This window comes from Acinonyx jubatus, chromosome C2 (genome assembly GCF_027475565.1).
Source record: "Acinonyx jubatus isolate Ajub_Pintada_27869175 chromosome C2, VMU_Ajub_asm_v1.0, whole genome shotgun sequence".
Taxonomy (NCBI): domain Eukaryota; kingdom Metazoa; phylum Chordata; class Mammalia; order Carnivora; family Felidae; genus Acinonyx; species Acinonyx jubatus.
Window position 1 is genome coordinate 47,068,414 of NC_069384.1, and position 27,426 is coordinate 47,095,839.

A 27,426-nucleotide genomic window follows, 5' to 3' on the forward strand; every position below is an offset into this window, starting at 1 on the left:
AGCATCACAAGAAGAAGGATGAGTATAGTACGATAAGATACTTTGTGAGTGAGAAAAAGAGACCACATTACATAACTTTCATTATAATATATTTTTATAATTGTTCTATTTTATTATTAGTTATTGTTAATCTCTTATGGTGCCTAATTTATAAATTAAACTTTATGATGGTTATATATGTTTAGGAAAAAACAGTATATATAGGTTCAGTACTATCAACGATTTCAAACACCCATTGGGGGTCTTGGAACATATCCCCTGTGGATAAGAAGAAACTGCTGTATATGTAATTGTATTTTAAAAAGGATTGGGCTTATTTCAAAGAATAAGTTTAGAGTACTGGCTTTCCAGTTATATTTGGTGAAAACCTGACATTCCTCAAAAAGTTGCTCTCCATTTTGGGAAAAGCATTCTAAATCATCAGAGAGCGTTTCTTTGGAATCGTAGTTTTAAGTGTTCAGGTATTTGTTCATTTTAAACACAGTTATTAGATAGGAACAAAATACATAATTTTGGAAGTACGAAACCAAGATTCTGTGGCGCAGAGATGGTACCAGGGTTTGTAGTCCGTAACAATAGAAGATTGAAGCCTCTAAGAGTGAGTATAATAAGAGGGACAAAAGGGCACATCATAACATCAGATGGCTTTTTTTCCTGTTGTTCTGGATCTTTTCACTAATAAGAAGAATGTCTATATTTGGTACACTTTCTGCAAAGGTAGGTGAATTATGAATCCTAGCAATTTGTTTTCCTTCAGGGAATGTTTCTTTCTCCATAGAACCAGGCACATATTGATCCATTGAGTAGATCTATTGAGTAGGGCCTGAAAACTCTACTCCCAGCATCATGCCTTTCCCAGTGTTTCTTGACTGGAAATTTTGTTTTCTTCTAGAGATTAACTTGGTAAAAAGACATAGCTTAAAATACCCAGAGAACCAGTTGTACGCCATATTCCTTTGATTCTGCTACTCCGTTGTCTCTTCCCTCTCCCCCTTCTTAATTGTTTAAACTAAATACCTGGTGTTCATAGCTGCCAATCCTGTTGAGACCTTGGAAAATTGGCATTTATTGTTGCTGACTGAGAGGCCTGACAGTCCTTGGATATTGGATGAAATAGTGATAGGATGACATTGGCATTCTACTCAGAAAGTTTATGGCTGAAACAAAGTTCCTTATTAGATCAGAAAGCTATCCCATATCTACCCAACAATAGGCCCCACCCCATAAGTCCAAGAGCATGTGGGTAGAAACAACTTCTGCTCTGTAAAGCATTCTGCTTCTGACTGAGTGAATAAATGGATAGATGACTTTTTAAATGAGAGTGTGAATATTTTAATATTAGAGATATTTTTAAATGAAGAATCTCCCATTTTAATGACAATTACCTTGTGTTTGGCAACGTATGATATTGTAGGGATGCTTTCTCATACTGAGATTCTGATAATTCCCATATTAACCATCATGTACATAAATTTGATTTCTTTTAAAAACCTTTGTGAAGGCAGTGGCTAGTGAGAAGCAAGAGATGAATGGTATCCTTTAACTCAAAGTATTCAAAAAAAACAATTAAAAATAAATAAACATGATAGGATTTCTGACACCTTTGTCTGTTTTTATATTCCAAAAGGATAAAATATCTAAAAATTCTTTTTTATATCTTTACTTCCTTCCTTCCTACTTCCTTCCTAGGAAGGAAATTGGTAGATGTAAATTCCACTATGAATTATATAAAATGAATTTTATGAATTTTATGAATTATATAAAAATAAGTTAATTTCAGTGCTGATTTTTCTTTCTTTCCTGCGAATCTCTCTAGCTCTCTCATTAATGTCATTGAAAGACCAAAACCAAACAAAATTTTTTTTTGTATTTCCCTAGAAATTGGCTATCCAAAGAGAAGTCCAGCATTCTGGTATTGTATTTGATAACTTTGGAGAAAATCAAGAACTTCTTGAACACATGTCACTTGGTAAATTGTAGGAGCATATGGGACTAAGAATCCTCCCTAATATTACAAAAACTGAGGGTAGTTCTGATGCTTACAGAAGAATTTAGACCCTCCCACCCATGCCAAATTAAGTATTGCATACACTCAGTTTAGCTTCAGTTCAGCTAAACTGTCATCAGAAAAGGCAGACACATGTGGTTTCCTCAGTTATAAAGTGAGTACGTATCAAGACTAAGACCAGTGATGGACTGATTGCTGGACCCACTAAGCATATTCTAACAGCAGTTTCATTTCAAGGCCAGTAAATTGTATTAGATAAAGTATGCAGAGAGTCTCTGAAATTAAATTTAATAGAAAATGGAATGACCATGTTTTTTTGTTTCTTTTCTAAAATAAGTTCCTTCTAAGCTGTTGAATGATTTTTTTTTTTTTAATAATCTCAATCTCAGGTTCATTGCTTCTAGAATTCTCATGGTGCTTGAAACTGAATGCTGTGGTTATTGAGGTAAAAGTTATTATAGCTATGACTGACCATACAGAAAAGAAACATGGCTCTTAAATTCTCCATGCCTCAGTGTCCTCTTCTGTTTGCCTCCACCTGACTGAAAGCCCCATGAATTTAGAGACTGTCTGTTTTTGCTCATTGTTGTAGCTGTCACTTTTGCCATATTGCCTGGTATATAGTAGGTACTCATTTAGTATCTGGTTAATTAGGGGAGGCACCCTCAAATGTATAAATCTCAACCACATGTGAGCATTATACATAATAATGAGATGTTGTGCAAATGTGTGTGTGCGCGCACGCATGTGTGTGTGTATCCCAAACATAAGTACTGAAAAATAATTGTTTTTTAAGCTGATTCATGCTAACCAAGTTTACCCCAAAAAGACTATCTTGCAAACCAGAACAGCCCTGTTAATTTGAAGTGGATGACATCTTCTACCTGATTTGAGAGCTAGAGCTGTTTATATCCTTTAGTGCCACCCTGTTATTAATCAGTTGTATGTAAGGCAACTAATTGCACCCCAGAAATTATTTGAACATAACATGATAATAAAGGAATAAATTAAAACAGGCTGATAAGTCCCTTTCTTCATTCTAAGGTTTCTATCCAAATCATAACTTCCTTTGATATTTCTAGATAAACTAACAAGGTTTTATAGCCCAGTTTGCTTTCTCTTAATCTGTGAGAGCCCTAACACCTTCGGCCACCTATACTCACTCATCTTTTTATTACGCTGCCATCTCCCCGCCATCTTCAGTTTAGATTAGTTTTTTGGTTAGATTTATTTTGATCTTGAAGTCTACTTTGCACTTTCTACCAATGTGTCCTTTTTTTTTTTAATGGAAAACAGTACCCACTGGTGATCAGGAATCACTGATACGAGGGAAAATGTAATACTTTTTTAGTACTGTCCATGTCCATAAATATGTATTAAATGTCTAGTGTGTGGGCATCCTGAGTTGTGATCCCAACAAGACATGAGTTATAACCATTTGTAAGTTATAAAATCAAAATCAGAGGTTCTCCCTGTATCCTTGAGTGCAATCCTCAGAACAAGGATGAGAGTGAGAGTCACAGCCTTTGAAAACCCTGCTATGGTGCCCATCAGTGTTTCCCAACTTGTGTTTTGTGGAACACCAATTCTGGGGGATGTACTATCAAAAGTCAAGTAAATTGAAGAAAAATAGCAACCTTTTGAAGAACCACAGTGCAAAGAAGATTAATCTGGAAAAGCTCTAAAGTATCCTACACAAAGAAACAAGTTTAGCTTTGCTGAACTAACTTAATTCAGAATACACTTTAGGGAAAACTAACAACAGTAGTGACATCTTTAGAAGGTTATAATTTTCTCATTTTATTATTTTTAATTTTCTTTCCATTTCTCTTTCTAGACCCTGTGAAATTAAGAATTCTTAATCATTCTGTTCTGCTCTTCCTCTGTGCTATCCCCAACCCCTGATAAGAAAGCTGTATGGAAGAAAGGAGGGGGGAAAAGGAAGGAAGGAAATGTGTGGGTGTGGGTGTGGGTGTGGGTGGGTGTGTCTGTCTGTCTGTGTCTGTTTGTCTTGTTTATTTGTCTATACAGAACTATTGTGTAGTCCTTATGTACTTTAAAACTTTATACCAATATGATAAAAGGTGTTAATACTTATAGCAGATTTTATTAAATTGTGTTACATTATATAATTAAATACACAATATTTTTATTTTGATTCTATAGCAAGCAAAAATGATTACTTGAGGGGTGCCTGAGGGGCTCAGTTGGTTAAGCCTCTGACTTCAGCTCAGGTCATGATCTAACGATTAGTGGGTTCAAGCCCTGCGTCGGGCTCTGTGCTGACAGCTCAGAGCCTGGAGCCTGCCTCAGATTCTGTGTCTCCCTCTCTCTCTGCCCCTCCCCCACTTGCACTGTGTGTCTCTCTGTCTGTCTCTCTCAAAAATAAAATTAAAACATTAAAAAAAAATTTTTTTAATGATTACTTGAGAAGGAAGTATGCCCTGTAGTTAATGGAGTTAAAATCTGTATTGGAAGAATTTCTTTTACTTTAAATTATGTATATACGTGTGTGTGTGTGTGTGTGTGTACACATATATACATAATATACATATATAGCTATTGTTTTATCATATTTCCACTTTAGTGATGAAGTTTAAAAGTTTAAATATTATACTCAGAAAAATAATCTTATTTCTGATGATACTTGTACTGTAGGAAAACCTCCACTCTGTAGAATCTTTGAAGATTATTTTATTTTTTTTAAGTTTATTTATTTATTTTGAGAGAGAGAGAGAGAGAGAGAGAGCACATGAGCAGGGGAAGGGCAGAGAAAGAGGGAGATAGAGAATCCCAAGCAGGTTTTGCACTGCCGGTGCGGAGCCCGACACACAGCGGAAACTCAAAAACTGCGAGATCATGACCTGAACCAAAGTCAGATGCTTAACAGACTGTACCACCCAGACTCCCTGTTGGTTTTAGACAATAAAATTTTCTCAATACATGGAGGGTTTTCCCCTAATACTGTCACAATCTCCAAAACTTTAAAAATATATATTATTTTAGATGAACATTGTTCTAAAATATTTCCATTTCTTTTCTTTTAAAGAACATGCTGATCATAATTTAAACTTTTTTGATGACCCCAGGTCATCATTGAGTTCACTTCCTTTCAGCAAGTGTTTATTTAGCACCTCCTGTATGTGATGATCCTCTCAGGCCCTTTTGGATACTTCACCATCTCTTTACCACTGTACTAAACAGCTGCTGACTGCTGTGTTTTGGGACTCTTGGGTCAGCTTTTTATAGTTTTTCTGATTTCCTAGCTGTGAGGACTGGCAGACTCCTGTGAGTATGTCCCGCTGACCCTCCCTCACCCTCTTCTGTGAGCAGGAAACTAAAATAACTAGCCTTATGGATACACATTCAAATAAGAGCACACTAGTAAGCTCTTATGTGAAGTCTGTGAAATTTGTAGATTTTGGCCGCTCAAGAGTCATTTTTATCCTTTTGCTTATTTCTGAAATTTCTTGAATTCTTCTAACATTTTAGATACATGAAATGTTGCTATAAACTTATGAAGCAGACATTTCCTTTATCCCTTTTCTTAATAGTCCTTCTAATAATCCTTCTAGAAACAGATTCAGATTTTATAACACCTCAGTCTATGTTATCCAATGACCAAGTGAGAGTTAGTTTTGTCTTGAAATACTAATCAGCAATTTTCCATCTAATTATAGTCCACAGCTTTCTTATGAACCATTTTACATTTGCTTGAGATTTGGTTTAATTTTGACCTATAATGGATTTTTATTAATTTTTCAAATTCAGTTTGTGAAAATATACCATAGAATTCTTAATAGAAATGTCTATAGCAGGCTCATTTTGATATTCTCCTTTGTCAAAATGATGTGTCCTAAAAATGTCTATCATTAAAAATTAGCATTTATAAAATATTTGTTAAATTATATGGCTCTAATTTTCAATTTAGCTGAAAATGAATTCAGTGCTGGAGAGAAGTGTGACCCAGGGTGTATGCTGTACAGAGCTGTAAGAACTCATGTGTTAGATGAGCAAAGATGTCCAAGGCTGTGGTACCGGTTAGAGCAGTAAAGCTGGATGAGGTTTTTAGCACCTCCCAATGACCTGTACCACCATTAGCAACTGTTAGTTAGCTCATCACATCCTTTCACACCTTTCAACACCTTTTTAGCCTCTTCAACCCTGTGTCCTATTTATGTACTAAATCTACCTGGCACCCATCTTAACAAATAAAAGTAAGAGGAAGCACCATAGTAACCAAAGAACGAAGTTCCCCTGTATGCACTTTGTATTACCAGCAGCATGTACACTGACATCTTTTTTGAAGAGTTAGTTGATGAAGAAACGAGAATCCTTGGGTTATCTACCATTAAAAGTTAAATTGTGGTATTTTGGTCTCCTTGTAAAGACAGTATGAGATCTTTTTTTCTCTAAAATTATTTCTAGAATTCTTGAATATAGCTAATTACTCTTCCCGTTTAAAAGAGTCTTTTAAAAGACTCTTTCCCTTTTCTATTTAAAAGTCTTCTCTCTTTAAACTGTATATAAATGTAAGCTGATGTATCTTTTCCTAAGAGTGTGATTCACTCTATAATCTTTCCTTCAAGCTGTTATCACAACATTAAGGAATAAGAATTTTCCTTATATTGTCGTCTAACTTCATGGCTTATTTTCATTTAATTTTTTTTATTCACCTGGAATTTATGGAAGAGAATTTTGGAAAGCTGCAGTAGTTCTTTGTTTTTTAGAGGAAGTGGCTACCATGAGATTGAGGTTAGGAGGAGTGTGGCACGAGAAAACTGACTTGAAACCTCCATATATTATAGGCAATTTTATTTTCTTTCTTTTTTTTAACTTATTTATTTGAGATGGGGGGGGGGGGCAGAAGGGAGGGGCAGAGAGAGAGAGGGAGAGGGAGCATTCCAAACAGGCTCTGCACTGTCAGTGCAAAGCCCGATCCAGGGCCCAACCCCATGAACCATGAGATCATGACCTGAGCTGAAACCAAGGGTTGGATGCCCAACCAACTGAGCCACCCAGGCACGCCTGCAATTTTATTTTCTAATTAATATCTCTGATTCAGTAATCACTCGGGAAATTAGCCATGCAAGTTTTTTTGCTCCCTGGAAAGCCTTACTACAATCAACAATTTTTCTGGCATATCATATACCTTATAATTTTGTTTTCTAAAATTTTGTGGCATTTAATGTCTTCATTTCCTTGCAATCTTTTAAAACCTTTGTATCTTCATATATTTTATTACTCCCACACCATTTTCTATTTCATGTCATTCTTTGCAATTCACTTTGTTATTCTGCAAATAAATCAGTTGCAGATTTCCTAAAAGCTGGATCCTCTCACTTATGGTCTAGTGCTGTGGTTTCTTAGTAGAAGACAAGTTTACAGCCAGAAGCTGTAAGTTCCCCAAGTTCAAAATCTGTACAAGTTTACGCTAGAAAACCAAAATATTCTCTCTGTAATCACTGAACTTCCAAAAGACGATAGATGCTATGGGCTTAGAAACAGAATCAATTCGTTAGGTTCTAGGTATTTTGAAGGTCTGAAATAGATCACATGAGATCCAGCATTGCTCTGGGCCGTTCTTCTCTGAGGGCTACAGATAGGGTACAATCTTTTGCCAAGGCCTAAAAGACAGAGCTATAAATTGACAGGAAGGTAGCCTTTCTGATCCTACTCTCACCAGAAGGAACAGCAGGTTAAAAATTAATAATGACTGATAATATGTTTTCAAATAGTCTTAAAGTTTTTTAAAACATTTATTTCTAATGATTTAATTTAAAGTTTACAAAGCCAGTAAGCATGTTGCTATTTACTTATTACTAAGAACTATTTTAGGGCAGGCTGGCTGGCTTAGTCAGTAGAGCATAAGACTCTTGATCTCAGGGTCATGAGTTCGAGGTCTACACTGGATGTGGAGATTACTTTAAAAAAATCTTTTTTAAAAAAGGGCTATTTTTTTTTTTAAATAATGAATAATTTTGCTCTTTCTTCATTGCCTAGACCTCAAATCCTAATGCAGGATTCCCCAGCTTGCCATTCTCACCAGAAAATTAGAGAATATAGTCATTTCAGTGTCACTGCCATTCTGGGCATCAAACAAACTGTTAAAAGCACTTGCGTTTCTGGTGACACATTCCAGAACTCTCATTATACATAATAAGCTCATTCTTTGGAGTTGCTAAGAAGTGGAACTTAAGTTTTTGTGTCCTCAACTATATTCTTCTTGGTTCCTTGTTTCCTTCCAACTTAGGCATCTTTACTACCTATACATCAAGAAATAAACTAATAGTACACAGGATTATTCAAAAAGCTTCAGGAGAGAAAGAACTCCTCCCAGAATTTCAAAACTGCCTCATTGGAGAGAAAATTTCTGTAACATTTTGTTTTATTCAGAGAATCTAAGGCCCAGAGAGAACAAAGAGGCAGGAGAAGAGCCTTCTTGAGCTCTGAGTTGGAATCAAGATCAGCATTATGACCCCATTATGGCCCTCCATAAAGCAATGTTTTGAAGAAATTAGTAAAGTTTATATTACGTATCTTGGTTGCTAGTCTTTTTTAAGTCTGAGAATAGACATAAAGATAGGTCGGTGTAAACAGTGATGTGCAGTTTAAAGAAAGAACGATACTTTATGACATTCTAATCTTTTTAATGGAGAAGGAAGAATAGCCTGCATGCTACACCTGTGTATATGCCTGTCTGTCTGTCTGTCTGTCTGTCTGTCTGTCTGTCTGAGACAGAGAATGAAAAAGATAGGGAGAGAAGAAGGGAGGAGACACAAGATAAACATAGTAATGCTATTTTCTTTTTCCACATAAAATGTGCAATAGCTTGGGAACAAAGCATATAATAAAATCCATATAGGTATTTTAAATAAAATAGAGAGGAAGATCAAGGGAAAAGAATGATATTAGAGTAACTTTGGATCTCTCAAGAATCCTATAGATCTTTTGATTCAGGTGCAGTAACAGTATTAAGAGGGGAGTCAAGGCACAGTTCTGTTCTAAGAGCAGATCTTCCATTGGTCCCCCTTTCATTGCCAGCCCATATTGAACCAGTGCCAAGTCCATTGTCAGCCTTTGGGCTCACCCAGCCTGTGCATTCGTTCTAGTTCCCCTAGCTCTGCCTGCATGCTTATGCCATGGCTTTGCCAGTGTTCATTCCATTGCTTTGGAAAGGCCTGTATTTTCAACAGTTGCACACCCATAACAGGAATAGCAATGAGCATGGATTTTGAAAACCTGCATATGCATTTTATATTGGGACTTGAGTATCCAAGAGGCCTTCAAAATATCATTCTCAGTTTATTGTTCTGTTGAGTTCACAGGTGCTTCCACAGGATGGACTTAGGTGAGGGACACTCAGAAACTGGCTAAGCGAAGGTGAAAGGAAAGGGAGAGAAATTCCATTCTGTCTGACCCAGGGATAATAGATAGAAAATCTAAAAATATTTTTCTTCCAAACGCATCATTCATTTCGACCATTAATTCTCATTGTTATTTTCCACTGCCCCGTTATTATTTGCACTTCTTCAGAAATCAGTGCATGAGCCTGAAGAAGCAGAGAACTGAGGTGCTACACCAGATTCTGAGAAAATTCGGTTTTGAACTGAGGTCCCACCTCTGAGCTCATGCTCTTTCATTACACTGTATTTGGCTGAAGATCTGATACTAGATGCACTGTAACCGTTGCAAAGGCAGTGTAATCTCTGACTTCCTAGATTTTCACTGGCATTTTTGCCTGTTGTTAAGAGTAGCCACACCTTTCCACGAGTTGTGGGTGTTTTAGCCATTTGGGAAAAAGAGGGCAGGGGGAAAGAAAGGAATTGGTGGTGAAGAGATGGTGCCTGAAAATGGAAAGGTCACAGATGAAAGTGGAGTATGTGTTACCTTCTGGCTCAGGCCAGGCGGCTGGGTGTGGGTGTCATGTACGCCCCAGTGCGGTGTCACCCTTGCAGTGGTAATTCAGTTTAGCCACCACGGAGTATTGTTCCTTGTTTTCTATAGTGCTTGTCAAAATGCTATGACAACTGGCTGGTTTTATGAAAACAGAGCCTGGCTCTCAAGAGACAGTGTGTCTGAAAGTCAAACATGGATGGCAGCCATTGGCACACGAAGGAGTCAGAAACCACAGATTGTTTTCTCGTTGGATGAACAGCTTAAAGCAACGTAAAGTTAATTGAAGAATTCCTTGAAAGTGAAGTCAGACTAAAAGAAATGCTCTAAGTCTATAATTTACTAAATGTGAAAGATCTTTAAGTGGTAGTGAGACTAAAAGAGTTGGGGGTAGGGAGAACACTTTTGTAAACAGATCTGGCTTGTATTATTGCCTAGGCAGTTTTAATTATTTGCTCTAATAATGTAGATCTCCAGAAGAATCTTTAATTAGGTAAAGCTTGATTTATGGAGTTGGCCTCATATAAACCATGATGTCATGGTGTGCTGCAGAAAATTACAGGCCTGGTCTTGCCATTGAAAACTATTATTTCTACCTGGGACTATTCATGCTCTGTATGTCTTACTCTCACGAAATCAGAGCATCCTGTGTTCTCATTTTCAATGTATTTTGCCCAGGTAAATTCAACATATACTATTACTCATTAAACAATTTGTCAATTGTGTATATAATACATATATGTGTATATGTGTGTGTGTATGTGTGTGTATGTGTATATATATATATGTATACACGTATGTATATACGTATACACACACACACACACACACACACACACACACACACACACACACACACTGAGGAGGCAGGGGCAGAGTTTAACTACTAACTCTAGTAGTTAAAGAAACGTTTACCTCTTAGGAACTTTGAGACCAGCCTGTAATCCTCCGCAGAAATTGATTCATTCTCCCTTCTGCTGATAGACTGGCAGGGGCAAGCCAGACTGTCAAAAGTGATATCTGTGTGTCTGTCTGCCTGTCCTTCCCACAACCCTAACCCCATCCTCCACTTTCCCTCGCCTTCCCTAGCTTCTTCCTGGGAAGTTCTTTCAGTGTCATCATTGCCTGTTTCATCTGGTTTTAAATAAGAGCATGGGGCCTCTGTGACATTTTACTGTGGTTCTCACTTCCCTCCCATTACAGTAGAAGCCTTGATGTGGGGCCAAGGCCTTTTCTTTGATTATAGGTCTGCTGATTATAATTTCCTAACATTTTTCTTGCATTAATTATACCTTAATGATTGCATTTTCTATGGTTTTCAACGTTGTTAAAGTAGCACTAAGACGTTAGAAGGAATCTTTCTAGATTTCAACAATTTATTTTCCATTCTTTTTAGACTTTATCTAACTTGTACCTGCCTTGATAGCTGTTTTAAGGGTTTTGCATTTATCAGTTCTTCTCAAACTGCTCAATGTTTTTACATACAAACAACTCCTGCCTTTCACTGTCATATTTCATCACTCTATATAGTATTTGATTAAATTATATGATTACAATAACAAGTCCAACGGGCATAAACAGGTTTGGGAACAAACATAATTGAAGCAGTTGGAAGAAGTGCATGGTGCACACTAGAGAATAGCCTTCTGGCCTCTAGGATTCGGTATGTGTGGGCTCAGTCCTGAGCTAAACAAAAGGACAGAATTGGGTAGGTGGAGCTCAGTTATGAGAACTTCTGAATCTGTACTCTCATCATTTTCTTCATTTTGCAAATGAGACCCAGGGTGGTTACATGACTTGCCCAAGGTTGTCAGACCGGTTGGTAGCCAAGCTGGGTGTCCTCACTCTGAAGCCAGAGTTTTCCTATGGTACCAGAGGAGCACTGGTACCCTGGCCCTTTATGAATGCAAATACATAGAGATAATTTATCCATAGTTTTTATGTTACTAATTAACGCACATCTGTCTTTAAATTCCTCTTGATATCAAAACTGATCCTTCTTTATTAGAAGGAGTTAATGTAGGTTATGAAATCTATCACTTTTGTCTTTAAATGACCATAATTAATAAGAAAGAGAGATGCTGCATGGAAGAATTTTTCAGTAGGGCTTGTCCTCCTTATCCATCCACAGCCCCATACTGTTCATAGCTGCTTTTGCCCCTCTAAAAACAAATTGTTAAAGGGTGTGGACCTCAGACAAAGACGCTTTTGGGTTGAGGCAGCACTGTAAGGTTTATATTTATATGATCTCTTTCACAAACCATATGTGCTGACTTTTCTAGTATCAAGTTGGAAAGATTTTTTTAATCACTTTCCTTATCTTGCCCCATCCGTCCAGTGCTTACCTCTTGCCTCACCCCCTTTCAGAAAATATTTGATGTTGTTTAGAGTGAAAATACACCTACAACTGGGCAGTTAAAAATAAAATCAAAACCATTAGGATGAATATGAAAGAAGGGGGGAAATGCTATACTTAAATCCCTGACGTAAAAAGTTTTGTTATTATTGAACATTGCATTTAACTGAGCTCCTTACAGACAACAGAAAAGATATTTGGGTATACATTATTTTTATTTGCTGAAGGGAAACAGATCTTCTACAGGGATATTACCAAGCACTTTATTCTAAGCCAATGAGCCTTATGTAAGTGAAGCTGAATAACCACCTAGAGCAAGGTAATTGTTCACACATTAGATCTGGAGAAACCTTACTATAGTCCAATTCCATTCTTGGTTGATGGGGAACAGAAGCCCAGAGAAAAGAAGTAATTTGCCAGTCACCGAACTTGCTGGTGATACCACCATCCTGGAGCCAGTGTCCCTTGGTACCGACTTAGATCTCAGAGCACCCTTGTTTACAGATCATGGGAATAGAGAGAAATGGTGCTGGACTCGATATGGTCCAGATGCCATACCTCACTATTGGGCAGTGGGAACACAGACTGTCAAGTGAGTGGGATTTAGACCTGATGAAGTCAGAATATGCAGAAGAGGGTTTTCTTCTAGGGTTTCTCTTTTCACTGAGAAGGAGGACGGAGGGTGGACCTCTGTCTCAGATTGTTGTCAAATCACTATGAAGGGGAAAACTAGAATAATAGGTGCCCTTATTATACTCATTTAGAAACAAATACTTTGTCAAAACCCTCCTTTCTTTAGTCAGAATTTTGGGCATGTTTATGTTGTATTGTAAGACAGTGAATTTATGAGAGAACTTTGGGCAGGGGTCTTAAACTCAAGCTGCTCTATGGCAATCAGGCAGCAGTGATAGACAGCTGTCTACTACCTAAAGGCCAGGTATAAGACAGCAGGGAGAGTGCTCCAAAGGGCCAGTGTCCTATCTCCAGGGGGAAGCTGCTTCCCATCTCCAGCTGATTTTTGTCTTGTGAAAAATACAAGTATACATTTGACCATATCTTCTAGCGTTTTAAGAGAAGCTGGAAGTCTCGGTTATTAAGTCTCCCGATTTTAAATGTTAGCAACTTCTTTCTTACACATGAAACTATAAACCTTGGAGTTGTCCTTGACTGATCTCTTCCTTTCAAAACCTACATCTAGCCCATCTGGAAATCCTATTGGATCTACCCTCCATATATATTCAGAATCTGATCACTTTTTACACATCTCTTTTGTGCTACTATAGCCCAAACCACCGTTCTCTCTCTCCAGGATTGCTGCAGTAGCTTCCCAGTTGGTCTCCCTTCCATGCTTTCTCTCCTGCAGTCAGAGGGATATTATCGAAGCATAAGCCAGATCATGTTGCTCCTCTTTTCATAACCCTCCAAAGGCTTCCCATCTTACTCAGCAAAGTCCAAAGTCTTCCCAATGTCCCATAAAGGCCCTCTGACCTCATCTCTGCAGCCACAGTGGCCTCCTGTCTGTTCCTTGGATTCACCTGTTCATTTCTTCATCATGACCCTTGCCTTTGCTCTTCCCTTGCTGGGAATGATCTTTCTCAGGTATCTCTAAGACCTAATCACGCCCTTCAACCCCTTGCTCAAATGTCATCTTCTCCATGAGGCCTTCCTTAGCCACACTATCTAAACTGGTAGCCATACACACATACATACACTACCCTTCCTCTGCCCTTCTCGACTTTGTTTTCTGTTCACCACATACCAAAATCTTATATGCTACATATTTTTCTTGTTTGCTACCTATCTTCCACATTAGAACATAGGTTCCAAATGTTTTTGTATATTTCTTCATTGCTGTATATACTTAGAATCTAGAAATGTGCCTCACACATAGTAGGTGCTCAATAAATACTTAATAAATCATAAAAAAACCACAATTTTTCAACTTTGGGCTGAACAGACTCTTCAATGGGCCAAATCCATCCTATACCCTCTTTGATCTAGGGTTTTGAAGAGTAAGCACCTCCCCAGCTGTACCTAGCAGCTTGGAGACAAGCACATGGCTGCATCATTACACCTGCCCTGCTCAGGAAACCATTGAAGAACTCTTCCACTCCACTCCTACACACTGGCTCCTTCTACTTCACTCTGCTGAACTTTAGTGTATGCTTATTGTTTTATGCCACAACACAGTTTTTCCAGTATATTGATGTTTTGAATATGGAAAATGTTATTTAAATTAGTTCAGCCTCCTGAGCGAACTTCTAAACCTCTGAAAAGTAGGAAACATTTAAACAGTATGATTTGTTTTCTCCCCAACACAGGGTTTAGAGTTAGATAAGCAATGAGGAAGAGGAAGAGCATACAAGGAGAGAGAAAAGCATATGTAAAGACACTCAGGTGGAAAAAACCTGTCCACCTTGGAAAAGAACAAGTGAAACTAGAGTAGTGAGAAAGGGTGGAAAGTGGTAGGAAAAGACGTTGGAGGGGTAAACAGGGCCAAATGTTTCAGGCCAAGGTAAGGAGTTTGGATGTTATTAAAATCCAATGGAAGACTCAGGAATCATTACTGTGAACTATTTGTAGTGGTAATGTTTTTCATATAATTTTTTACTCAAGTCTGACATATATACATCCTGGGGATGTTCTTCAAGCAAGTCAGTCTTTTGTTAGCAGTTATTTCAGCACCCAGACTGCCTTCCTTTTGTTAAAAAAAAAGTGGGGGGTTAGAGGTGCTTAAATGACTGGGAAAAAACTAGTTTATTTTCATATTTAAAACTAAAATGTAAAAGTTTATTTTAAAATATCTTAATAAAATAACTAAATGTATTTATTTGTACAGGAAATAAGTTTTGTTTTAGTTACATAACACTACAGATTTTGGTTATGAGGACTGTTTAATAAAGTAATGTTCCCCAGGGACATGCAGTCTTTTTAATTGTATCCACTTTAGTTACATACATTAAATGCTAAATGGTCATTCATTTTACTGTTGCATTTGCAACTTTGCCAAGTTACTATCACATTGAAATGTATAGCATTTGCTTCTAAAAAAATAATTATATATACTTAGACTATACCAAAGGTACATTAATTGCAGTTTTTATGATAGGTGTAACTTGTCCTTGAGCTCATGGTTTATTCTGGCCTATGTATTCTAATCATAAAAAGGAATCAAATGTTGAGCAGTTTACTAACATTCTGTAGAAGATAGAGCAAGGCTTTTTTAGTTCAGCATACGAGAACAGTAAAACATTACTGAGATTTGCCCAGAATTGGGCAATCCAAACTGAGCCACTTAGAGGGATTTTGTAGCTTGACCTTGGCCATCTGGTGACTAAAAAGGCAGATTCTGGGACATGATAATATTTGATATATGAATAGCCCAACATAATCAAGCTATAAGTAATCTGGAAACCTGAGGTAAAGACCAAGTGTTAGGTCTAAGTTTAGAAAGTCCTGGAACATTCAGAGGCAGTACACTGTGACATAAGTGAGAATTTGTAAGAAGAAAAACTTCACAGCTCTTTGCAGCTTTCTCACAACTGATTTTCAGTAGCATTAAGTGGAAATTATAGAAGTAGAGAAATTCAGGGACACCTGGCTGGCTCAGTTGGGAGAGCATGAGACTCTTGATCTCAGGGCTATGAGTTCAAGTCCCATGTTGGGTGTGAAAATTACTTAAAAATAAAATCTTTAAAAAAAAAGGAGAAGGAGGAGGAGAAGAAGAAGAAAAGTCAGAACTGGAAAGGACCATAGAGACCCTATTTTACAGATGAGGAAACTGAGCCCAGAGGATACCAAAGACTTTTTCAACGTCACACAACTAGAATTAATGTAGGACTGAGTTGGGATTTGGAACTCCTATTTTCTAGCTAAATATTCTTTTCCATACTTTCTTGGGCATTTTTTTGACTGTAGTCATTGGAGTTGTACCACAATGGAGTAAGCTGGTCTGGGTGAAGAAGGGAGCTCTCTGCCACCAGAAATGAGTGAGTGACCAGGCAAAAGCTGTACAATGGCTACCTGACATGCATGCTGATTTTCCATGAAGGAAACTTGTACTCAAGAGTTCTCTAAGGGTTTTACCAGCTCTAATTTTAATGAGTTTGGATGACTTTCATTATAGTTGTAATCAGCTATTTGTCCTCTCTACTTACAAAAATTACTGTTCACTCTCATTCATGCATGTGTTATCCACTGTAGTCTTTTCTCAGAACCTGTTTTCCCTCTGAGAACACCTGTTCCAAAGGTGCATTAGTAATTCAGTATGACCAAAAAGCAGGCCAAGACTCCAAGCTCTGTTCACCTCTTGGAATGATGAGTAATCATTGTACCCATAGGCAATTTAACCTTCTACACTGGACAGAAACCCAATAACTAGTCTTCCACGGCCACACAAATACAAATTAGCTACATAGTGAAAGGGAGATCCATGATATCGAAATCAATCAGCTTTCCTACTATACAGCAAGGACTCGGAATGTTAAAAGTATTTGGTTAATCTGCAGCCCAGTAAGGGCTAAATTATTTTTAATGTAAATCATGATAAAATTTCTTTACTGTGCAATTATACATAGCCTATTGTTAGCTGAGAAATGAGAATTTATAGGTTAGTATTACATTATTAAATGCATGAGATAGTAACTCTAATTAGACATGTATTTGCTGCAATACTGGTATGGCTCAGTCAGTTAAGCGTCCAACTCTTAATTTCAGCTCAGGTCATGATCCCAGGATTGTTGGATCTATCAAGCCCTGCATCAGGCTCTGCCTGAACATGGAACCTGCTTAAGATTCTCTTGTGGCAGCTGGGTAGCTCAGTCAGTTAAGCATCTGACTCTTAATTTTGGCTCAGGTCACGATCTCACGGTTTGGTTTGTGATACTGAGCCCCAAGACAGACTCCGTGCTGAAAGCATGGAGCCTTCTTGGTATTCTCTCTCCTTCCCTGTCTCTTTGCCTCTCCCTTGCTCACTCGTGCTGTCATTCTCTCTCTCAAAATAAATCAATTAATTTAAAAAAAGAAAAAAAAGATTCTCTCTCCCCTTGCCCCTCTCCCATGTTCATGGGCTGTCTCTCTGTCTCTCTAAAAAAAAAAAAAAAGAAAGAAAGAAACGTATTTGCCAACTGGTAATATCTGTGTGCATAGAAAATCTCTGCATACTACTGTATTTTGAAAATTATCTCTTGATCCATCCCATCTCCACCCATTGTCCAATTTTAGAGCTTATTTTTTTCTGCTATAATTTAAAAGGTAATTTACCAGACAAAAAACAGTTTTAAACTATGTGCTTAACAGTCATATTTATAATAGGGAATTTCCATAAAACAAGTGATTCAGTCTCATATGCCGTAAGGTACCCCCTTTCTCCAGTGGAGACTAGAATGAATTATTCATTATAGTAGATATGTGGTCACACTGGGCACCCATCTCCAAAGGTTAAAACTGGGTTTCACACTTCATCCTGAAGTCCTATGGGAAGGTTTCCAATATCCTCATTCCCCTCGTTTGCACTGGCCCTGGATTGATTTGGGACGTGGAGTAAGGGCGGAGATGGCAGGAGGGTTTCATGTATTATAATAGTGATCCAGTTAAGGCAGTGAAGGAGCCTTTTTTTCAAACATGAAGGAAACTGAAAGCCCAACAAGAGAGAAGCCACGTCACAGGACTAGAACCAACATAAAAACAAAACCTGAGACCCACTTCTCCTATATCCTGTGTGAATTAACTTTCTTTTATGGTCTCATTCCACCCCTACTGAAAAGCCAAACTGGGCTCTTTCCTTTCCAAAGCTGGCTCAATAGAGAGATTAGGCAGTGTATCTTTTGTGTATTTGCCTTATTTTATCCTAAGAGAAAGACCCCCTAGGACAGTTGACAAACTTCTGTAAAAGGTCAGATAGTAAATATTTTAGGCTTTGCCAGCCTTGCGGTCTCTATAGCAGCTAGTCAGCTCTATCATTGTAACACAAAAGCAGCCACAGGAAATACATGAACAAATGAACAGGGCTGTGTTCTCATAAAACTATGAGCACTGAAATTTAAATTTTATTTCTCATGTATCATGAAAAATTACTCTAATTTTTATTTTTTTCCCAACTCTTTAAAAATGTAAAAATAATTCTCATGGGCTATACAAAAATAGACTGTAGACTACATTTTGACCCACTGGCCATAGTGTGCTAACCCCTGCCCTAGAGGAATAAATCTGAGAAGACCATAGGTGTTAAAACGTGAAGAGACAGAATATGATACCTGAGGACAGATGATTTAAATGTGGTAGGGGAAATGACTGATGGGTATGTGTATGCAGGGAGAGTAGATGGATGATGCCCTGACTCTTGATTCTATTTTAGGTAAGCTGAGTTGGTACTAGGTCAAATTCCACATTCTCTATTTTGATTTACTGTCTAAAATTTATGAAAGGCAGGTTTTAGCTGGCCTTTGAGAAGAAAAGCAAAAATTAGAAAAGGACATGTGACTTGGAGTTTGCCATATGGTATGCAGAACCAATAGGACATTTTATTAGTAATGGCAGCTGGTGGTTTTCGTTATCAGTGAATCATTGAGAAGCTTGTCTGAATCAGGGAGGAGGCAGTTAGCCATATCCCTCCTTAGCACAAACTATTTCATGTCGTTGTAAAGCTCTCATAGAATATGTCTTGTGCGTGGTGAAAGAACCCATAAAAATCTGTTTTTAAGACATAAAAGCTATATTGGTAAAATTTTTAAACTCCCATAAACTCAAAATCATAAAGGGCCATTTATTAAAACAGTGTGAATGATTTACGTGCAGTTGAATACAGCTTTTGTTGTTTCGTAGGTCAACTCACCTATAATAATTGCATAACTGGTAGTGTGGTTACTTATAACAAAGGAGTCTTAATTATTATGATAATGATAATATAATTAACATTTTTTGAACAGCCACTATCTGCTGCCACCTAACATCTATAATCCCATTCATTCCCACAGCAGCCCGGCAAGGTCGCTATTATTCTCCTTGAAGATGAAATTGAGGCCTAGTCACATACACACAAAGTAGCAGGGCCAAATCTATGTCTCCCTGACATGAAAGTTTATGCTGTCTCCACTGTACTATTGCCATGGTAAGAAATGTTAGCAAAACAAAACAAAACCGAATTTGGAAAACCCATCCTCAAGTATGTTGCTGACTATCCATACTTTATGTTCATTTTACTCTGTGTGGTTATTGTACAGTAACAGAATAATTTCAGTACCCTAAAACTGTGAAAACTCACACCAATTGTGTCTTTTAATATTTGCAGTTTGTGTGTCCATTCATTGCTTGCAGTTTCTAGGCAGCCTGCAGCCTTGAACTATTCGCTGTCTGAACTTGCCCTCAAAGAATTGTTCCTCCCGCCCTACCTCTATCAAGTGACAACCAATGAAAAACCCACAAGTCCAGCAGCTGCAGCTCTGGAAAGCTTCCATCAAAACCCTCATTCCCACATCCCCTTTGAAAATCACAGAGCTTGCTGTTATCTGCTTGAAGGTCATGACTAATACTTGTAAAACTTCCACAGCAAACACTGTCTACAAGACCTAAATTCCTAAGTTGAGCTCTAATGGTAACTTACCTACACCAAAACCTTTACTGCCCCTCAACTGCCCTACCCTAAATTCTTACCCCATAATATAGAAAGCAAATATGAGGATAGGAGCATTCTAAATAGTCCACAGGAAAACTGGAAAGCTTAATGAATTTCAGAAAGTGCCTCTTTGACAGATCAGAATTAAATGAAAATCCCTGGCATATTGAGAATTATGAGGTGACTTAGCCCTGTTCTTATCCATCTAAATTTTATTCTTTCCATGAATTGCTTTTAGGATTCAGAAGTCAAGTATGCAATATACCTGTCTCAGAGGAAGCAGTTTCATTTTTTTCTAAATGTGGGAATGTAGTGCAAAAGTAGCTGTTTTATGTGTGACCGAGTGATAACCAAAATCCAGTTTTTAGCAGCCTTTTCAGATGTGAATCATGTTACTTAATCCAGATCTTTGAAACCACAAACAGGCACAAAGTATGGATGTTTGATTGAAGAAATATGGTGGCTATTATTCACCCTGCCATGCTTTCTTTTGCTTACATTAATGACTCATTAATACATTTTAAGAAAAAAGTAAATTTGCATCATCATCCAGTGAAATTGGCAAGACTGGATGCTCGTGATTACAGACACAAGGCTCCATCAAGAGATAATTTCCGGGTGATCACAACATTGATTTTTTTTTTTTTTTTTTGACTGTCCCACCAGTATGTCCAGGAACTCAGAAAAAAGGCTGCAGCCAAAAGACAAATATGTGCGAATGCACCACTTCTTGTCTGGAGAAAATATATGCACATGGCAGCAGGAAGAAGTTATTTGGTCTGTTATTTATTTATAATGTACAGGCTGCAAAATGTTAGCATTCTGATTGTGCCCAGATATAATAGAAAAGAATTCACTAGCATTTTCACACTAGCATTAGTAAGGAATGCACCTTTGGAATCAACATTAGTTAAAAGGTTGTCATTTATTTCCAGTAATCCCAAAGATTCTTTCTGGTGCCTAAATTATGGAAACAATTATTTGGGGCCTTAAATCCCATCTAAATTGACCGCTCTTGGTCACTTTAGCGTATTTCCTTATCAGTAAAACTGAGCAGACACATGCTTTTTAAATATGACAGAAAATATCTACTACTTAGGTAAGATAGTGAGCTCAGATGTATGGTGGGGAAACCCTCATAATTCAAAAAAGACTTTCTTAAAATATTTTTGATAAAGAATATCAGTGTCAGTTTTCCTAATGAGAAGGAGGGGCATGCTTTATAAGCCAAGACTTTCTATTAAATAAACAGCCTCAGGAGAATGTCCATTGTCATCTGTGAGCAGTGTGTGCATGTAAATATATCTGTCTGAAGTAGGGTTTTTTCCCCCAAAGTAGGATATCTCAATGACTGCAGCTTTGTACTTTGCCATTTTTTTATTGTGACTGTCAGTTATTTAAGTATCAGAAAGCAACTTCAGCTGTTAAGGAAAGTCATCTTCATATATTTCTTAAGCAAAATACTGGGGTTTGTCTTTGTCCAAGAAGCTTTAAGTCCTATTTATCTTATTTAACTTTTTAGGAGTTGTTCTGATATCATAAGTGTATATTCAAAATGACTATCCGGATTTTTTTGTGTGTCTCAAGTTAATGCTTCTAAGATGATTAGATTAGTGGTGTGTCAGTTAAAGCCATGGATATTTTCAAGTCCCTTAGACAAAATGTATTGAAAAATTAAATTCATAAATAAATGAGCATTCTATAAGCATTTTTTTTTCTTAAATTTTAAAATGAAGAGGCATTCACATGAACCTTATACAACCCTCTGGTTCCTGGTAATCCAAGTACCATGAGTTTTTTCCGTGCCACCAAACCAATGAAGAAATTTTGCCATAGGGGAGGCAGAAACTTGTTTCATTCAGTTAAGGGAATATTTCTTGGTTGCCTTTAAATGGTTTCTTTTTTTTTTTTTTTCCATATCACTGTTATGTAATAGCTTTACAAGAAAACTATTTTATAATCTCTTCTTTTCTATCCATTTTATTTTTTTAACGTTTTTATTTATTTTTGAGACAGAGAGAGACAGAGCATGAATGGGGGAGTGGCAGAGAGAGAGGGAGACACAGAATCGGAAGCAGGCTCCAGGCTCAGAGCCATCAGCCCAGAGCCCGATGCGGGGCTCGAACTCACGGACCGTGAGATCGTGACCCGAGCTGAAGTCGGATGCTTAACCGACTGAGCCACCCAGGCGCCCCTCTATCCATTTTAATATTATATTTATTTCATCTATTATATCAAAATACTATAATTTCAACATGTAGTCAGTTCTAGAAAACTGTTAATGACATATTTTATTCTTTTTCTATTCTTTGAATTTTGCTGTGTATTTTATACTTGGAGAATATCTTAAAAAAAATTTTTTTTAATGTTTATTTATTCTTGAGAGACTGAGAGACAGACACAGAGTACAAGCAGGGGAAGGGCAGAGAGAGGGAGACACAGAATCCAAAGCAGGCTCCAGGTTCTGAGCTGTCAGCACAGAGCCAGACGCGGAGCTCAAACTCACAAACTGCAAGATCATGACCTGAGCCAAAGTCAGACGCTCAACCAACTAAGCCACCCAGGTGCCCCTATGCTTGGAGAATATCTTAATGGGAATCAGCAAGTGCTACTTCAAGTGCTCAATACCACATATGACCAATGACTATCCTATTAGATGGTGCAGTTCTAGACCATGATATCTAGAAGGATATGGACCAACAGTGTTATTAACTTCCTTCAGAAAAACATGTTTATAAAACTAGAGAGATTTAAGTAAACCGGAAAATTATTCTAACAGCCATAAAGTCAGAGGAGAATTTTTATATGATCACAACATTTGTAAAGCCTCAGTTATGTTTATGGGATTAAAGTGAATTTTTTAATTTAGGGCAACCAAATTGAAATGAAATGCCAAGGGAAGATCATGGCCATATTCTTCAGAATAATTTTTAGTCCTTGCTCCCATATTCTAGGGATACATTGAAACCTTCCTATAAAAAGCATGGATTCTTTTCACTCAGGAGCTAAACATCTATTAATCTCTTAATCAAAAGATCATGCTGAATAAATGTGAATTTGTTGGACATTTCCCCCACTCTGTTAGCTACTACAGGATGGAAAGGAATTATTGTATGTATTTCTGGGAATGACAACCTGCCCTATTCCTGTCACATGTACTTAGAACAATGTAGCCAGAGATTGGAATTTCTTATTATATTTGGGGTCATCTGTTGGGATTCCAGAAAAAATAACTAGAAGACTGAGCTTCTAGAAACAGATTTTAGAACAGCGTAGCATTATGGTCATTAATTTTCCATTATGTCTGAGGCCAAGGGTATCTAGGAAAACCTGACATAGAACTAGAGCAGTATTCTCAAGCCACTTGTATGTGAGAATAAATTAAAATATAAACATCAACTGAAATTTCCGTGTGCTTATTATGTTTAAGGAACAGATTTGAACTTTCTGCATTTATTTATTTATTTACATATGTGTGTATGTATTTTTAACCTTTCCACCCTTTTTCTCATTTCTCCCACCCTAGCCTCTAGCAACCACCACTCTGTATATATGAGCTTGTTTTGTTTTGTTTTGTTTTAATTCTACATATAAGAGAGATTATATACTATTTGTCTTTTTCTGTCTGACTGATTTCACTTAGCATAATGCCCTAGAGAAGGATCCATGTTGTCCTGATAGCCATTTAAATTATCTCATTATTGGGGCGCCTGGGTGGCTCAGTTGGTTGAGCATCTGACTTTGGCTCAGGTCATGATCTCACGGTCCGTGAGTTTGAGCCCCACGTTGGGCTCTGTGCTGACAGCTCAGAGCCTGGAGCCTGCTTCGGATTCTGTGTCTCGCTGTCTCTCTGACCCTCCCCTGTTCATGCTCTGTCTCTGTCTCAAAAATAATATTTAAAAAATTATTATTATGCAAAATTTCAAATATAGAGAAAAGGAGAGAAAAAAAGAACCCCTGTGACAGCTACCGGAGTCATCAACTCATGGCCATCTTTATTACATCTATATTCCTTTCCCCCATGGTGGATTCTTGGGAAGCAAATCCCAGATGTCATGTAATTTTCAAAGATTGTCTATTATGTGATTTGAGCGTTGATGGGCTTTGAGGCTAAAATGAATAAATAAAATATGACCTTTTTTCTCAGAGATTTTATCAAATCTTTCTGGGGTAATAATGTTTAGTAGTCAATATAATTATAATATAAATCAAGTGTAACATAGACCCAAATGCTAAAACACCTGTTCTCAATATAGCAAAACCTGACATAAAAGGAATAATTTTATGATATAAGTCCCTGGGACCATTTTTATGAAGACTTTTTTAAAGCATGAAAGATTTTCTAGTTCCATTCATTACACGGGCCTTGAAGCAATGACACCCAGTAGCAATGAGCACATATGGCACCAAGATTTTGGCTTCTAAATCTCTTTTCCTACTAAAAGGAAACAGTACTCCTTGAACAAATGGCTGACTGACTTCAGGGCTGGTGGAGGAAAAACAAGATGAGCCTTGAAACATCTTTTCCTGCCAGCATATTAGGAAGTGCTCAAAAAATGATAGGGACATGTCAGAAGGACCCAGGAACCAGCTTGAAAGGACTCCCACTGGCCAACTCTGGTACAATTTGAGCAACAAAGTAACTAATAATAATAATACTGAAATACAACTCGTATTAAAATAAGAATCTGGGGCTCCTGTGTGGCTCAGTTGGTTAAGCTTGTGAACTTTGGCTCAGGTTCATGGGTTTGTGATCTCACGGTTTGTGGGTTCAAGCCCCATTTCAGGCTCTGTACTAACAGTGCAGGGCCTGCTTGGAATTCTCTCTCTCTCCATTTCTCTGCCTCTCCCCAACTCATGCTTACTCTCTCAAAATAAATAAGTAAACTTTAAAAGAATAAAATAAATAAGAATCTGTGAGTGAGTTCATAGTGGCAATAAATAAATAGATTCTACATGTATAAGAAGGAAAATCTCTTTTTACAGTAGAATGGCAATTAATAAATGAGGATGAATGCTAGATTAGAAAATCATCATTTGCAACCATTGTGGTTACATTGATTCAGGCTAGAAGTATCAATGGTTGCTAAAACTAGAAAGTGAAAGTTAGTGAGAAATAGGGTATTTATATATCTCAGAGAATTTCTCCATAGATTACTTATTAATAGCCATGGGAAATAGTCACGTTAGAGGGGAGAGGCCTGGTAGTAACACCTGAACCAAGTGATCAAAATTACCATCACCAATAATCGAACAAAATGACAGCATGTGCCTCTGATGTTATGCACTGAGAAAGACATCTGCAATATTCTTGCCCCTCAAAATGCATAATTAATTTAATATTAAGGAAATACCAGACAAACCCAAACTAAAAGATAGTGTTAAAAAATGGCAGTGTCCAGAAAAACAAAGGAAAGCTGAGGAGCTGTTTCAGATTAAAGAAAACCAGAGAGATGTAAAAACTAAATGTGTATGTCATCCTGGGTCCTGATCTAGGAAATATAATGCAGAAAGAACATTATTGGGACAATTGGAAATATATGAGTTAGGTTATGGATTAAATAATAATAATGTTACTATGTAAGTTTCCTGATTTTGATCATTGCACTGCCATTAGGTAAGTGATTATCTTTGTTCTTAGGAACTATACATTGGTAATATTTAGAGACAAAAGATGTCTACAACTTAATCAGATGGTTTAGAAAAACAAATGAGGTATATATATATATATATATATATATATATATATATATATATATAATAAAATACAAAAGTAGCAAAATTTTGACAATTGGTAAATCACTAGTGCATAGAAAAGTTTTTTTGCTGTTCTTGCAAATTTTCTCAAGTTTGAAGTTATTTCAAAATTAAATTTAAAGTAATAAGACAAAGCAAATATACACATGTGCATACACACACAATTATCTTGACTTTATTTTTTTAAGATTTTTTTAAAAAAATGTATTTATTTTTGAGAGAGAAAGAGAGCATGCAGGGCAGGGGAAGAGATGGGGAAGGGGGTTGAGAGAGAGAATCCCAAGCAGGCTCCACACTGTCAGCATGGACCCCGACGTGGGGTTGAAACTCACGAACCATCGTGAGATCATGATCTGAGCTGAAATCAAGAGTCGGACATTGAACCCACTGAGTTATCCAGGTGCCCCCACAGTTATTCTCACTTTAAATAAAGCCAGCTGAAAATATAGAAATCTGAAGGTCATACCCAAAAGTAAACTAAGGAATATAAAATTGTTTTCTCCCAACAAATCTTCATGTAAAATTATAAAATTTATAAAAATTTAATAAACATTAAAACACAGTTTACCAAACCCCCGTTTGTAAATTAAGGTATATCTCAATTTGCATTTGCTTTATCTCTGTCCTGGTAAGAGTTGCTGTATCCATCTGGCTTGCTTTGGGAATCTTCTCACATAGAGCTGTGTATGAATGCATGCTTAAATGTTGTCACAGAAAATGATGGTGGTCTCCTTCAACATACAGATTAAGGCCTGTGCAGACCTGGGGCTCGACTTCAGATTTCTCTCTTCTGATTATGTGAGTAGTTTTTCAGGCCACATAAAACCAGATTTTAGGGGCGCCTGGGTGGCTCAGTCGGTTAAGCAGCCAACTTCGGCTCCAGTCATGATCTCGCGGTCCATGAGTTCGAGCCCCGCGTCGGGCTCTGTGCTGACAGCTCAGAACCTGCAGCCTGTTTCAGATTCTGTGTCTCCCTCTCTCAGACCTTCCCCCATTCATGCTCTGTCTCTCTCTGTCTCAAAAATTAATAAACCTTAAAAAATTTTTTTTTTTTAAAACAAGAAAACAGATTTTAGATCTGCTCCTTCCACCAACTAACTCTGTACCTCTTGGGCTTTTTTTCCTTTTCCTCTTTTCCTCTCACTAAAATATAACTTTTATAGGAATAATAAAAATAGTAATGATGTAATGAGTCTATTATTTTGAGCCTACCCAGAAATTATTGCTTTACTAATCACACACACAAAAAAGAGGAAGATATTCAGTTATCTAAAAGCTGATTAGCTGAGACCGCATCTTTCCTTTTTCTTCCTTTTTTCTACCATTTTGCTACTCACAGAGAATTGGCATAGGAAGGAGAAATAAGCAAAACTAGTCAGTCAAATCTGGTTTTTTAATAAATAGTTTGGTATTATTTTTGTAATATTTATTTATTTTTGGAATAGCGCAAGCAGGGGAGGGGCAGAGAGAGGGGACAGGATCCAAAGCAGGCTCTGCACTGACAGGCTGACAGGAGTGAGCCCATGTGGGGCTCAAACTCACGAACCGCAAGAAGACTACCCGAGACAAAGTCGGACCATCAACTGACTCAGCCAACCAGGTGCCCCAGTTTCATATAATTTTAAAGTCAACAGATACTATCTGTAATGGCAAAATATTGGAAATAACTTAAATGTACTTCCACAGTACTAGTTAATATTGGTGGAATACAGTGTTTCCATAAACAAAGACTGGATGGTCTCTATGTATTGATATGGAAAGATCCCCAAAGTATATTGTTAAGTCCAAAAAACACAG

The 27,426-nt window shown here is 37.3% G+C and overlaps 2 protein-coding genes, 1 long non-coding RNA gene and 1 other non-coding gene across 6 annotated transcripts in view; 3 read left to right on the forward strand and 1 right to left on the reverse strand.

Moving 5' to 3' along the window:
- The window catches only part of CMSS1 (cms1 ribosomal small subunit homolog), a 376,852-nt gene that overhangs the window by 202,751 nt on the left and 146,675 nt on the right, over positions 1-27,426 (forward strand). The window lies entirely within an intron of this gene.
- The window catches only part of FILIP1L (filamin A interacting protein 1 like), a 297,991-nt gene that overhangs the window by 195,823 nt on the left and 74,742 nt on the right, over positions 1-27,426 (reverse strand). The gene's annotated exons all lie outside the window — the stretch shown is intronic.
- TRNAK-CUU (transfer RNA lysine (anticodon CUU)) lies at positions 15,856-15,928 on the forward strand. The gene has a single exon. It is a non-coding gene; the product is annotated as a tRNA-Lys (tRNA).
- The window catches only part of LOC128315157 (uncharacterized), a 34,781-nt gene continuing 24,086 nt past the window's right edge, over positions 16,732-27,426 (forward strand). Inside the window, exons 1-2 of the long non-coding RNA XR_008297621.1 lie at positions 16,732-19,368; positions 26,374-26,427. This is a non-coding gene — a long non-coding RNA (uncharacterized LOC128315157). The remainder of the gene's footprint in view (positions 19,369-26,373; positions 26,428-27,426) is intronic.